This window comes from Mobula hypostoma, chromosome 7, assembly GCF_963921235.1.
Source record: "Mobula hypostoma chromosome 7, sMobHyp1.1, whole genome shotgun sequence".
NCBI classification, from domain to species: Eukaryota; Metazoa; Chordata; class Chondrichthyes; order Myliobatiformes; family Myliobatidae; genus Mobula; species Mobula hypostoma.
The window spans coordinates 72,051,900-72,065,169 of record NC_086103.1 but is presented as its reverse complement, the minus strand read 5'-3'; the positions used below and the strand labels follow the sequence as shown (position 1 = coordinate 72,065,169).

Below are 13,270 nucleotides of genomic sequence, written 5' to 3'. Positions count from 1 at the left end.
CACGCTTTTTGTCCCTCTTCCCTCCAGGAGAAGGCTCAGGAGCTTGAAGACTCGTACGGCCAGATTTGGCAACAGCTTCTTTCCAACTGTGATAAGACTGCTGAACGAATCCTGACCCGGATCTGGGCTGTACCCTCCAAATATCCGGACCTGCCTCTCGGTTTTTTTTCACTACCTTACTTTTCCTTTTCTATTTTCTATTTATGATTTATAATTTAAATTTTTAACATTTACGATCGATTTGTACTCCAGGGAGCGTGAAGCGCAGAATCAAATATGGATGTTATGATTGTACGCTCTGGTATCAATTGTTTGGCGACAATAAAATATAAAGTATTTATGTGCCAGCGGGGAAATCTGTTTGCAGATTTTTTTCACCAACTTACAAAGAATACAACAATACAACCACACAACTCATATGGGTGACAATTTCTCTTTGATACTTTTATTATTAGTCATTCACATTTATTACCTCATGAGAGGTGAAGAGAATGACCATCCATGTGAACTGTATTGCAAGTAAGTTTATTCTGTATCTCATCTCCTGTATCCTGTTCTCTGCTCTGACTAAAAATAGCTCAGATAAACTGACTTTTCATCATTCATTACTGGATAATTGTTATTCAGGACATCGAGGATCCTTCCGTACTCCTTGAAATCGGATGACAGAGTTTTGCACCTATTTGAGAGAACAGAAGGAGCACCCAGTTCAAAGTTCAAAAGTTCAAAGTAAATTTATTATCAAAGTACAGATATGTCACCATATACAACTCTGTGATTCTAAGGAAATAGAGGTGCTGCCATGCATTCTTCATAACTGCACTTACGTGTTGGGCCCAGGACGGGTCCTCTGAAGTTATAACACAAAAGAATTTAAAATTGCTGACTCTCTCCACCTCTGATCCTCTGACTTGCTCATGCACCCCTGGTTTCCTTCTCCTGAAGTCGATAATCAGTTCTTTGTTTTGCTGGCATTGAGTAAGAGGTTGTTGTTGTGGCACCACTCAGACAGATTTTCAATTTCCCTCCTATGTGCTGATTCATCGCCACCTTCAATTCGGCCTGCAATAGTGATGTCATCAGCAAATATGAGTATGATATTGGAGCTGTGCTAAGCCACACATCGTAAGTATAAAGCGAGTAGAGCAAGGGGTACATCTGAACGGTGGCAGTAATGTCCTCCCTCAGTACTACAGACTCTCAGCCTAAGGTTTATGCTCAAATCTCAGATGAAAGCTTTGCTGCTTGTTTGTCAGGTATGTTGGCTGTGTGTGTATGTATATATATATATATATGTGTGTGCGTGTGTGTGTGTGTATGTATTTATTGCACACCACCTGCACAAGAACACAGGAAAATAACACTGGACCACATGGCCTCTCAGGCTTTTTAATAATATGGCTGACCCACCCCTGGCCCTGATTCCTCTTCCTCTTCTGCACCAGTTCCCCATATCCATCAGGTTTCCAATGTTTCAAAAATGTGTCTACCTCCACTTTATCGATGGCCAATGAGTTATCCTCTACCATCTGACGTAAAGAATTCCGCTGTGTACATACACCTATTGATGCTTCTGGACACATCTTCAGTGATTTTCCTGGAATCATCGGGTGTTTCGGGTCTTTCAACATCATACAACCTCCTCCAGGTGACCCAGCCGGGGCTGATCAGACCCCAGCTTGTGTCCAGATGGCTAGCTACTTATGACTCCATGGCTCCCCTCTTTTGAGCCACAGCCATCTTGAGGCCCTCTCTGCCACATCGGTGGTACTGCGGATGGCTCTCCTCTTCCTCTCTCCCTCGATGCCCAAAATGCTGAAGGCTCTAACTAAAGAACGGGCTACAAATCCCCTACAACCAACCTCCACTGGGAGACACCTCGCTCTCCATCCAGCCTGCTGACAGATGCTGACCAGTCCTGCGTACTTGGAGAGCTTCCTTTCAAAGGCCTCTTCCAAGCTATCTTCCCATGGGACTGTCAGCTCCAGCAGCACCACTTGCTTCGTAGACTCAGACACTAGGACAATGTCTGGTCGCAGGGTGGTGGCTGCGATATGGTGGAGGAACTTCAGCTGCCCTTCAAGGTCCACCAACAGCTGCCAGTCCCTTGCAGAGGTCAGAATGCCTGCAGATGTTCTTTTGGCAGGTATTGGCTGCTCCCCAGCTCTGACAAAGGCAATGGTCTGCTTGGAGGGTCGGGACCACTTCGCCCACTCATCTCCTGCGCTGACGACTTCAGCAATAGTCTTGAGGACCTGATCATGCCTCCACCTGTACCGTCTCTCACCAAGTGCCCTTGCGCAGCCGCTGAGGATGTGCACCACGGTTCCTCGCTTGGAGCACAGTGGGCACGCAGGTGACTCTGCCTTGCCCCATGTGTGCAGGTTTGATGGGCTTGGAAGCACATCATACACTGCCTGGATGAGAAATTGGATGCGGTGTGGTTCAGCTTTCCAAAGATCAGCCCAGGTCACTTTCCTCTCAACCGCATTCTCCCACCTTGTCCAAGCTCCCTGTTGCTTCATTCCCACCGCCTTGCAGGCTCTCATCTCCTCCACTACTGCTCTCACCTCCTCCTGAACTAGACGACGCCTTTCCTTCCCTCTGGTGTCCATTTGAGGAGTTGGAAAGGATCCTAGCCCAGCTCAGCCTCGTGTGACCACTCCCACCAGCCTCCTGTGACACAGCCTCGCCTCTGCCTCCTGAACAGCTTCCTCTGCCCTCCACTTCTGGCCAGTACTTACTTGGATCCCTGCTCTAGCCACCTTCGGGTCACTTGAGTCCCTATACTGTAGCACTTCTCTGGCTCTTGTTACCTTGAATTCTTCCTCCAAGGATTTGAAGGGCAGTTGCAGTTTGTTGTGGTGTCCATACAGTGCGATGCTGCTCAGGCTCTTTGGCAGCCCCAGCCATCTCCTGAGGTGGTTGCTAACCCTCCTCTCTAAGGTTTCGACTGTCGAGATCGGAACTGCATAGACGAGGAGGGGCCACAGGATTCTGGGAAGAATGCCATGCTGATACACCCAGGCTTTAAACTTCCCAGGTAGGCCAGACTTGTCCACAGATTTCAGCCAGCCATCCAACTCAGTGCAGGTTGCCTGAATGGATGTTGTGTCCCTGAAAGAGCTGTCAAAAACTTTGCCTAAGCTCTTGACTGGCTTTTCTGTGATGGTTGGGATGGCTGTGCCTGCGATGCTGAACCGGAACTTGTTCTCCACCTTCCTTTTCCTCAGCACCATCGATCTTGATTCGGCAGGTTTGAAATGCATCCGGGCCCACTCCATCAGCTTTTCGAGCACTTGCAGAATCCTCCGGCAGCCTGGGACTGATTTTGTGGTGACTGTCAGGTCATCCATGAATGCCCTGATAGGTGGTTGCCGTTGAGCGGAATTCATTCTGGGCCCTCTGCACTCTGGTTCAGCAGACTTAGTGAGCATGTTCATGGCTAGGGAGAACAGTGTCACTGAGATAGTGCACCCTGTGATGATGCCAATCTCCACCTTGTGCCAGGTTGATGTAATTGCTCCTGAAGAGACCCTCATCCTGAAGTTGCTGTAATAATCAGTAATAGGGTCTCCGATTCTGCTGGGGACGTGATATTTGGTCAATGTGAGCTGCACCAGCTTGTGCGGAATGGAGCCATATGCATTTGCCAGGTCGAGCCACAACATTGACAGGTTGCTCTTGTTCTCTCTGGCCTCCCTGATGAGCTGTGTCACCACACCGATGTGCTCCAAACAGCCCGGCATCCCTGAAATGCCACCCTTCTGGACTGATGTATCAATATAGGTGTTCTTTGCTAGGTAGGTGCACAGCCGGTTAGAAACTGCACTGAAGAAGATCTTCGCCTCGACACACAGCAGGGAGATGATGCGAAACTGATCTATCTGGGTGGCATTTTCCTCCTTCGGGATCCACTCCCCTTCAGCCACTCTCCACTGTTCTGGGATCTTCCCCCTTCTCCAGAAGATTCTCAGGATCTTCCACAGACGCAGCAGGAGTTTGGGGCAGTTCTTGTACACTTTGTATGAGGTGTTGCTTGGTCCTGGAGCCGAGCTTGCCCTTGCTTTGCGGACGACCTCTCTGACTTCCTTTAGTTGCAGCTCTGACATGTCGAACTGCACATCCGGTTCAGGTGGGTCTATTAGGATGTCGTACTCTCCCAACTCCTGCTCTCTTTCAGGATCATTATATATCTTCTTCAGATGTTGGTCTATTTCTTCCTGCGAACAGGCCAGTTTCCCACTGTGATTCTCCCCCAGCAACTCCTGGGTGAACTTGAAGGGGTTGGCGATAAAGGCAGCACGTTATCGAGCCCTTTCACGACGCCGCCTCCGATGCCACTCTGCCCGGCGGAGGACCCTGATCTTCTTTCGTAGTATGCACATCAGCTGGGCCAAGCCAATGCACTCCTCTTCTCCTGCCTCCTGTATTGGGACTTCAGCGCTTTCATCTCCTGCCTGATGTTGTGGATCCTCGATGCTCTTTGGTTCTTCGAGTAAGATGTTTTTGAGCCTCCCTTTTCCTCTTCTCTGAACCGTTCAGCTGCGATCCTGATAATAATTGTTGTCATGGTTTGCAGCTTCCTATCAACCCCTCCCTTCGCTGTTGCCTCCAGAATTTGGTTAACATCTTCATCAAACTGCTTCCACAGTGAAGTCATGTTAGCTGCAGGCCATTTGATCCGCCTCCTGTTAGACTTCATGTTAGAGGGATTAGTTTGCAACACTTGGAGGTTCCGGGCACTATGAGGTGACTCCGGGCCTGGCCCCTCCTTCGTCTCACCAGGTTGGAAACCTGCGCGTTGTGCTGCTCCTGCTCCCGCCAAACACTTCATCCTCGCTTGGTGGATCTTCAAGCCGCGATCGTTCTTGCAAATTTTGCCACATGCACACTGCTTCCTCATTGTCGTTTGTCCAAAGAATTATGGAATCTGCACCTCAGTTTTAACTGCTCACCCTCTTGCTTGTGGAAACATCTGAGCATCTACCCTCACATTTTTCAATAAGATGACTTCCTGTTCGTCAAGAATACAGGTCTAAGTTTGGCTTGGTGATAGGAGGCAGAGGTAGCAGTGAAAGGATGTTTATCTGACTAGTAGTCAGTAACTAGATGACAATGTACCTCAATGTGGAATTATCATTTCTTGAACAACCAACATTATATATTAGACTCCAAGTCTGACCTCACCATAACCCTTCACATGAATGTATATCCTGTCCTTAGCCTTAACCTCTGCAATATATTTTTCCAGATTTTACTGTTAACTGGTCTACAAGGAAAGATTGTGGTAGGTCCCCCAATGGAACTTGCTGAGAAAAACTAGGCCTAGCCATCACAGGAAAAGCCTAAATAGGAGAGAATTTTCTCAGATGCAAATAGTACCATGCTTTAGAGATTGGTCGGGTGAAAATTGACCAGCAAAGCCAAAATGAAGGTATAACTTTTGAAGACAAGGACATTAATGGGTATGTTTTAAATTAAGTACTTTGTTTAATTTATCTGGAAACTGTCCAACCCAGCTGCGGATTTGTTCTTAAGTGTTGAGTTATTTTCGGTTATTTCAAATTGGGTTATTCACAGTGCTGAGTTAACACAAAGTATTTTTATGACGAACTTTCAGATGAATTAATCAAGCTTTCCCACTCTTAAATATATCAAGCTATATTTTTGAAGGAAATTTATTTTTAAAATTACAAATTAAACACATTCTGTTCATATTTGCTTGGCCCAGATATTACATTGTATGTTAGACAAATTAATTTGACTAGAAAATGGGTGGTAATGTTGGATGAGTTGTGAAAAAGTTTTTAAAGTGGACACTGTTTTGAACACAATTTTTACCAAAATTGATAATTCAGCAAGATTTGATAACACAGGAGGTCATTCAGCCTAACCCAGCTTTGGAATGCTGTTGCTTACTGTGCTATTATGTGTGTACATTATAAAGAACTTCAATTCCCACTGGGCAATGTGGTGATTCACCCAGAACCAGAAGTGAAGATAGTGACTTGGTTGCATGCGCTCGGTGTTGAACAGCTTTCTGTAAATAAAATGTTCTAGCATTAAAACCATAGCAATTTTGTCTTTGTTAAGAACAAACCTAACATGGTGTCAGAAGTCAGTGTGGGGTCTAGACACAAGAGCGCAAATTGAGGAAAATTGATGCGCTATTGAGGAAAAGGAGGTTCCGACAAAGAGAAGCTGCTGAAGTTCATTGAATTCACCAAGGGAAATTTAGGCGAGAGGCCAAAAATTTCCGTCATGGAAAGTCTTCCTGCACGTATACATTTACGGGCAATTTAATGGATAACTGGAAACACTTCTTACGGAGTATTAATATATTTAGCAGCTAGTGGAATGGGAGAGGCTGATGAAAAATTGAAAGTGTCTATTGGTGAAGATGCTTTGGACATCTATAACAGCTTTCAAATTGATGAGACAGCCTTTACATTGGACATTCTGATGACAAAAGTTAAGGAATATTTTGTCCCAAGTTAAAACATGACATTTGAGAGGTGTGTCCTTTTCTGTGACGAGAAACGATGACCTATACTTAGCTGAGTTTCACACACTGAGTAAGTCCTGTGAGTTTGGAGATTTGACAGACTCACTAGTTAGAGACAAAATAGTTTGCAGAATCCCAGATAATGGGTTCAAAGAAAGGTTGCTCCAAGAAAAAAAAATCTGATGCTGGAAAAGGTTGTGGATATGTGTAGAGTGGCGGAGACCACACGAGCATGAGCTGAGCACCTGAAACATGCAGAAACAACAGTGCATGCTGTGTAAACAGAGGGGCAGAGTACAAAAGCAACAGCAAAGCAAAAGGCTCAAAAAGAAAACATGGAGGTAGGCACATCCCAAAGTTGTGGCCTGCTGATGGAAAGTCCTGCAATAATTGTAGGAAGAAGTATCATTTTGCAAAGTGCTGCAAAGTCAGGCTACCAAGAGAACGGTGCACATAGTTGCTGAGGAAATGGAGGAATTTTTGTAGATTCTCTACAGACTGGTAAGACAGAATGGATTTTTCCAGTGACTGTGAAAGAGACAGTAATTCCATTCAAGCTCGACACCAGAGCCCAGGTGAATCTGTCATCCCATGGATGATTACAAGACTCTCTGAGTAAAGAGCATGATTCACCCAGTGAAATTAAAAGTGACAGACTATACTGGAAAGAACGTTCCAGTAAATGAGGGCTTTATAGTTTCCTTCAAGCACAAGGGGCAGCACTTGAAGGCACAGGTAGTGATTGTTGAAAAGAGAATACAGCCAATATTAGGGCTGAGTGCATATGAAAAGGTCAACCTTCTGAACAAAGTCATAACTGAAGAGCTTGGGTTTTAACATACGTTGCATAAAATATGATAACTGATCCTTAAAGCAAGGATGTCTCAATTTATGTCTTTTTTTTCTTGATAACAACCATTTTGGCATTAGAGTTAACTTCACAACATAGAGTGCTTGTTGGACGAAGAACGGAAGCCGTCCCATTTCTACGTAAATCTTGATTCTAGACTTATCTGAATTTTAAAAAGAAATGAGCTGAACCCCTAAACCCACAATTGCCCAGAAAAAACTATATCATGGCAGGACACCTGAAAATATTAATGTACTACCTAGATGACCAACACGCGACTAAAATAAAAAATGACTTCACAAAATGTATATGTGAATATAAATAGCATTGCAGGAGGTGCTATCTCCTGAATGAGATGGTGCTTGAAAATGTTAAAGATCCTGCAGCAAATATAATGGATTATCACTGGAGTATTAGACACTATCTATACTTGCATATGGACCAAAGAAATAGGAGAAGGAGTGATTGATCTTCCACTTCTGTGTTATTTTTCTGCACTATCTCCATATCTCTTGATTCCTCTGTATTCCAGAAACATATTGTTTTGAATGAACTCCATGACTGAGCCTTCACAGCATTCCCTGGTAGATAATTCCAAAGAGTCATCACTTTTTGAATGGTGAATTTTCTCCTCAGCTCAGTCTGGATCAGTCTTCATTATTTTGATTCTGTGACCACGGATTCGTTATTCAGTGAAACATCTTCATTTCCTGCAGCCTTTATCCAGATTTGTAAGAATTTCATGAGATCTCATTTTATTCTTCTAAACTCGACCGGCTGAATTCAGTCAACTAGTAAATCACCAGTAACAGCCTGAGAAGCTGAGAAGGAGACACAAAGAGTCAGCAGATCGCTGGAATAAGGGACAAAAAACAAACTGCTTGAGGAAATCAGCTGTTAGACAGCACCTGTGGAGGGAAATGAACAGATGACCTTTCAAGTCGAGACCCTTCATCTGAATAGTCTTAACAGGAAACATTAATTGTTCATTTTCTCCACAGATGCAGCCTAACCTGATGCAGTATTTTTCTCCAGCAGGTTGTTTTATGAACCTTAGAAGGATCTGTAATTTTCCTCACCCATTGCTTTTCAGAAGAGAACCAATCTCATTCTACGTCAGTACATATTCTCAAATTCCATATGTTCTAATCTTTTTGGCCAACTTCCTATGTGGGACCTAATTTCATTATTTCCATTTATAAATTCACCCATTCCTCTCTATAAGGGGCCCACAACTGCTCCACCAGAATAGACTCGTGAGAAACACAATAAGCTTCCATAGATCTGCCAACGCTTATTGAGTTTTTCACCAGTCTATTCTTGTATTCTATTTTACCCCTATAAAGCAATTTCTTGGTCATCCTTCTAAAATGGCCCCAATACTCAGGGCCACTGCCATTCCAGCCTCTGTCTTTGGTTTTATGCTTAATTTAATTTTTCTTGGGAACATGGATAAATCACTTTTCCTTTTGAGTTTTATGCCAAAAATATATTTAATTTACACATTGGTTCTTCAAATGTTGACCTTTAGTTGTCCACCATCAAATTTTCACTCCATTTTCCTGATGAAGAATAGGCAACTATTGCCCTCCCCAAAGCCCCACCTGCCAATATCTTCATAGTTTCTTTTATTAAGATTTCAGCCCTAGTTTTCAATTCAGCTGCCTCATCTTCAAACTCAATGTCAAACTCTATCACATTCTGGATACTTCCTCCAAAATGTCCCATTAGAGCAAATTATCAGTGAACCCTTTCTCATTGTTCAAAAGCACATCTAAAATAGCCTCTTTATTAGCTGGCTCCACAATGTCTAGAAAACCATCAAGATCTTGGAGCATAGAATATTAATGAACAATCCTTCGACCCTCAATGCTATATCCATCTAACCCTTCCATCCTACAAAGCCTTCCATTTTCCATGTGCCTGTTTAAGAGTTTCTTAAATGTCCATAATATATCTACTCAACACCACCCCTCCAACCAATAGGATCATAGACATAGTGAATAGGATACAAAGATAACCAAATTAATATCAGGTCCTCCACGCATAAGGTCTTCTGATGCATGGAAGTATCTGGGTGTGAGACAGCTAACTATGGAGTTAATGCCAACATGGGCCCTTTCTGTCCCAAATTAAGTTGAAGTCTACCATCATGGACTTCACTTCATCTTGTTTCGCACACCACCTTGGACACCTCTACTGTGACCCATGATGACTAGAGACTTGTGATTGGATTCCTATCAGAGCTTCCACATCCACATCCTCCATAACTCACCCCACTAGGGGGAAATAAGATATTCCCTGCTTTATATCTTTTCTTTATGTGGCAGTTAAAATTCTTCCTTATTCCTAGTTTTACAACAAGACAATTTTTGGCAGCTGGCCACCCGGTGAAAACTTTATTTTTTTTCATTTCTGTCTAGAATTGGACTGTGTGGGTGAACACAAAATGTGCTTTATTTAGAACGTCTTGTTGAGGGTGTATCGAAGAGATGGATTTGTCAAATCTGTCTCAGCAGTTTAGCTAACAGCTGTAAATTGGCTAGTCAAAGACAATGTAGAAGCACTATTAATTACACGGCAGTGACAAAGAGATGGGGCAAGTAACTTCTATCTATTTGTCACAGAAGGAGTCATCTCAGAAATCTTGTTGCAGTCGTCCTTGTTATGAAAGGGATATACAGACGAGATTTATAGATTTTGCTCATGGACTTGGGAAGTGACAAGTCAGTGTCTATGCAAAACTCAGCAGCCAGAAAGCTTGATTCTGTCTCTGTATGTTTTGGATGAGGCTGATTCCATACTATTCCATATAGAACTGGAAATGCGCGTGTATTTCAGCCAGGTGTTCTTCTGATACATACTGGAGAGAGTGTCAGTGTGTGATTAGCTAATACAGAACAACATTCAATGTGCTGATTGATTTGCTACTTTACAGAGTTCTTTAGAATGCTACAAATGGCACACTTTACAGCTGTATTGTAGTCTTTTCTTCAAGATTTCTGAATAAAGAAAGTCGCACCCAGACGTGTGGGCGATCGTGGTCATTTCACATGGAATCCAGAGTGAATGGGAGTACAAGCAGATTACGTGCAGAGCAAGGAAAGCCACAGAAAGAGGGTGAATCAGAGAAGTACTTTCAGGTGGTGGTAGTGCAGGGAGTTGAAATTTTTGGAAATGTACATAATTCACAACCACCGAAATTGAGTCAGGGTTTCACTTTAAGAGGGTGGTCTCACGTGATGAAGTAAGTAGCTTTTACTGAGCCTTTGTCTTCAGTTTTTTGGCGTTCAATAAATGAGTTGTATGATTCTTAAACATAAAACACCTCATGCCATTTGATTTGCGAAAACCTACATTGGCGACCTTGATGCTCTAGGACAATTCCAGAGTTATGAAATTGTGTTCCACCATGAGTTCCAGCTGTCAGATCGTCGACTGCTCATAATGGACATCTTTTCAGGGCGACACTTCCTGTGTGTTCAAGTGAGTGTGCTGCCAGCATCACCTACTGATAAGAAAGCAAAGAGTGATGAAACCTTGCTGAAAGCCACCAATGGTACCAAGATCCAGACTTATGGGACATAATGGGTGATGCTCCGCTTCAGTGGGTGATGTTACACATTGGACTTTGTCCTGGCTAAAGTGGCCAGACCTCTGCATGGTCAGATTTACTGTGTTCCCAAGGACTACTAGTCAATTCTAAAATCTGCTGTCTTGTGGATATCAAGGACTTTGGGTTGTTACCCTGCTCCCCTGTAAGTTCCAGATGACGATTCTGTGAAGCGCATGCACCACTGTATGTGAGTTTACTCAAATGCTGGGTGAATTCTCCAACCCCACCAAGCCCACATTCTCCATGGCAATCTCAAAACATGGAGGTGAGCAACACATTCCCACCACTGGCTTGCCAGTTCATGCCCTCGAGCATAGACTGACCCAGAAAAGATGGCAACCGCAAAGGCTGAGTTTGCCAACATGGAAAGACTCAGAATTGTACACCGGTCCTATAGCCCCTCCATCTGGTCCCCAAGTCCCAAGATGGTTGCTGCTCATGTGATGATTACCGATGCCTTAACAAAGCCACCACCCACATTTGTTATCCAGTCCCACACATCCGAGACTTTTTGGCATGTTTAGCCAGAAAGTTAATTTTTTTCAAAGTCAGTCTAGTTAGGGACTACCATCAGGTGCCTGTGTGCTCAGTGCACATCCCCAAAACAACTGTGATAACCTTGTTTGTCCTCTTTCAGTTTCTGTGCATTCTGTTTGGGCTGAAAAATGCAGCACAGACTCTGATGGATTCTGTATCAAAAGCCTTAGCTTTTCTTCTTGTCTCCAGTGCATCCAAATCTGAACACATACCTTAGCTCCTCACACTATTTGAGTGCTTAAGCCGATATGGGTTGATTAATAACTGTGCTAATTGCCAGTGTGGGTTGACAACCATTGAGTTTCTCAGCCATCACATCTCCACAGAAAGTGCAAAACCCCTCCCATTGAAAGTAGCTCCGACAGTATAATGGAATCCTCACCACCCCGCAGTACTGAGAAACCACAGGAGTTTTTAGGAATGGTGAATTTCTATCACTGCTTCATTCCGTGAGCTGGTGAACTTATAGTCCCCCTGTTTATTGTGCTTAAGGGCAATACCCCTAATTAAATGCTTGACTGGTCAGCGGACATGACCAAGACATGTCATACCAAATAAGCTCTTTCCAATGTGACCCTAGTTCACCCACTCCCCACACACCCTGAGGCATTACTACTGACGCTTTAGACAACGCTGTGGGTGATGTGCACAAACAGTTGGTCAGAGGCATTTGGCAGCTGCTCTGCTCCCTCCAAAAGGTAGTACAGCACATTTGACCATGAACTTCTCAGTCTCTATCTGGCTGTACACCATTTTTGCTTTACCCTAGAGGATCACCATTTCACAGCGTTCGTTGGCCACAAACCCCTCATGCACATGATAGCCAAAATATCAGCCCCTTGGTCTGCATGGCAGCAACACCCACTGGCCTGCATATCAGAGTTAACAACTGATATACAACATATCAAGGGGAAAAATAATGCTGTGACTGATCGCATCTCACGGCCAGCCATGAGGCCGTACGCATAAGGGTTGACTATGTTGGCATATACTGTATGTCAACCACGTTACTGACCTGGAGGTGCAGGCTTGGGAAGGAAATGTGTGATTGAACTGTAGCCTGTATGGAGTGCTCGTGGGCAAAAATTAACCATTCTATCCAGACACCTTTGGCACCTTTTGAAGTCCTTAAGCGATGATTTGACCATGTAAATATGGACCCTTGTTGGTCATCCTTCCCCCACCCACAGTTTCACACACCTCCTCACCATGGTGGATCATACCACCAGGTAGCCAGATGTTGTCCCTCTAGCATTGATGATGGCCGCAGACATGGCTCAGGCATTCATCAGCACTAGGTTCCTCAGTTTGGCACCCTATCTGATATTTCCTCTGACTGCAGTCCCCAGTTATTGTCAGACCTCTGGGCTGCGATGGCCCAGAAACCCGGCTTTAGGCTACATCACACCACAGCATATCATCTGCTGTCCAATGGCCTAAGTAAGTGGTTTCATTGTTCCTTAAAGGCTGCTCTGAGGGCTTCCCTGACAGATGAGTGTTGGCATGATTGTCTTCTGTGGTTCCTCCTGGGGCTCAGAACAGCTCCAGAAAAGGACCTGCAGTCGTCTATGGCTGAGTTGGTATAAGGGCAGCCATTATGTGCGCAGGGTGATTTCGTTCTTAATGACTCAGCTGCCTTGTTGGCCTCTCAATTGCTTCTCAGGAAGTTCAACTCCTTTTCACCTATTCCTACCTCGCATCATGGCATACAGCTCCTCTGGGTACCGGTTGACCTACATTCTGCCTCATTTGTTTTTGT

The 13,270-nt window shown here is 44.2% G+C and overlaps 1 pseudogene; it reads right to left on the bottom strand.

The window, feature by feature from the left end:
- Positions 1-1,712: 1,712 nt before the first annotated feature.
- Positions 1,713-11,794, bottom strand: LOC134348948 (uncharacterized; annotated as a pseudogene).
- Positions 11,795-13,270: the final 1,476 nt, after the last annotated feature.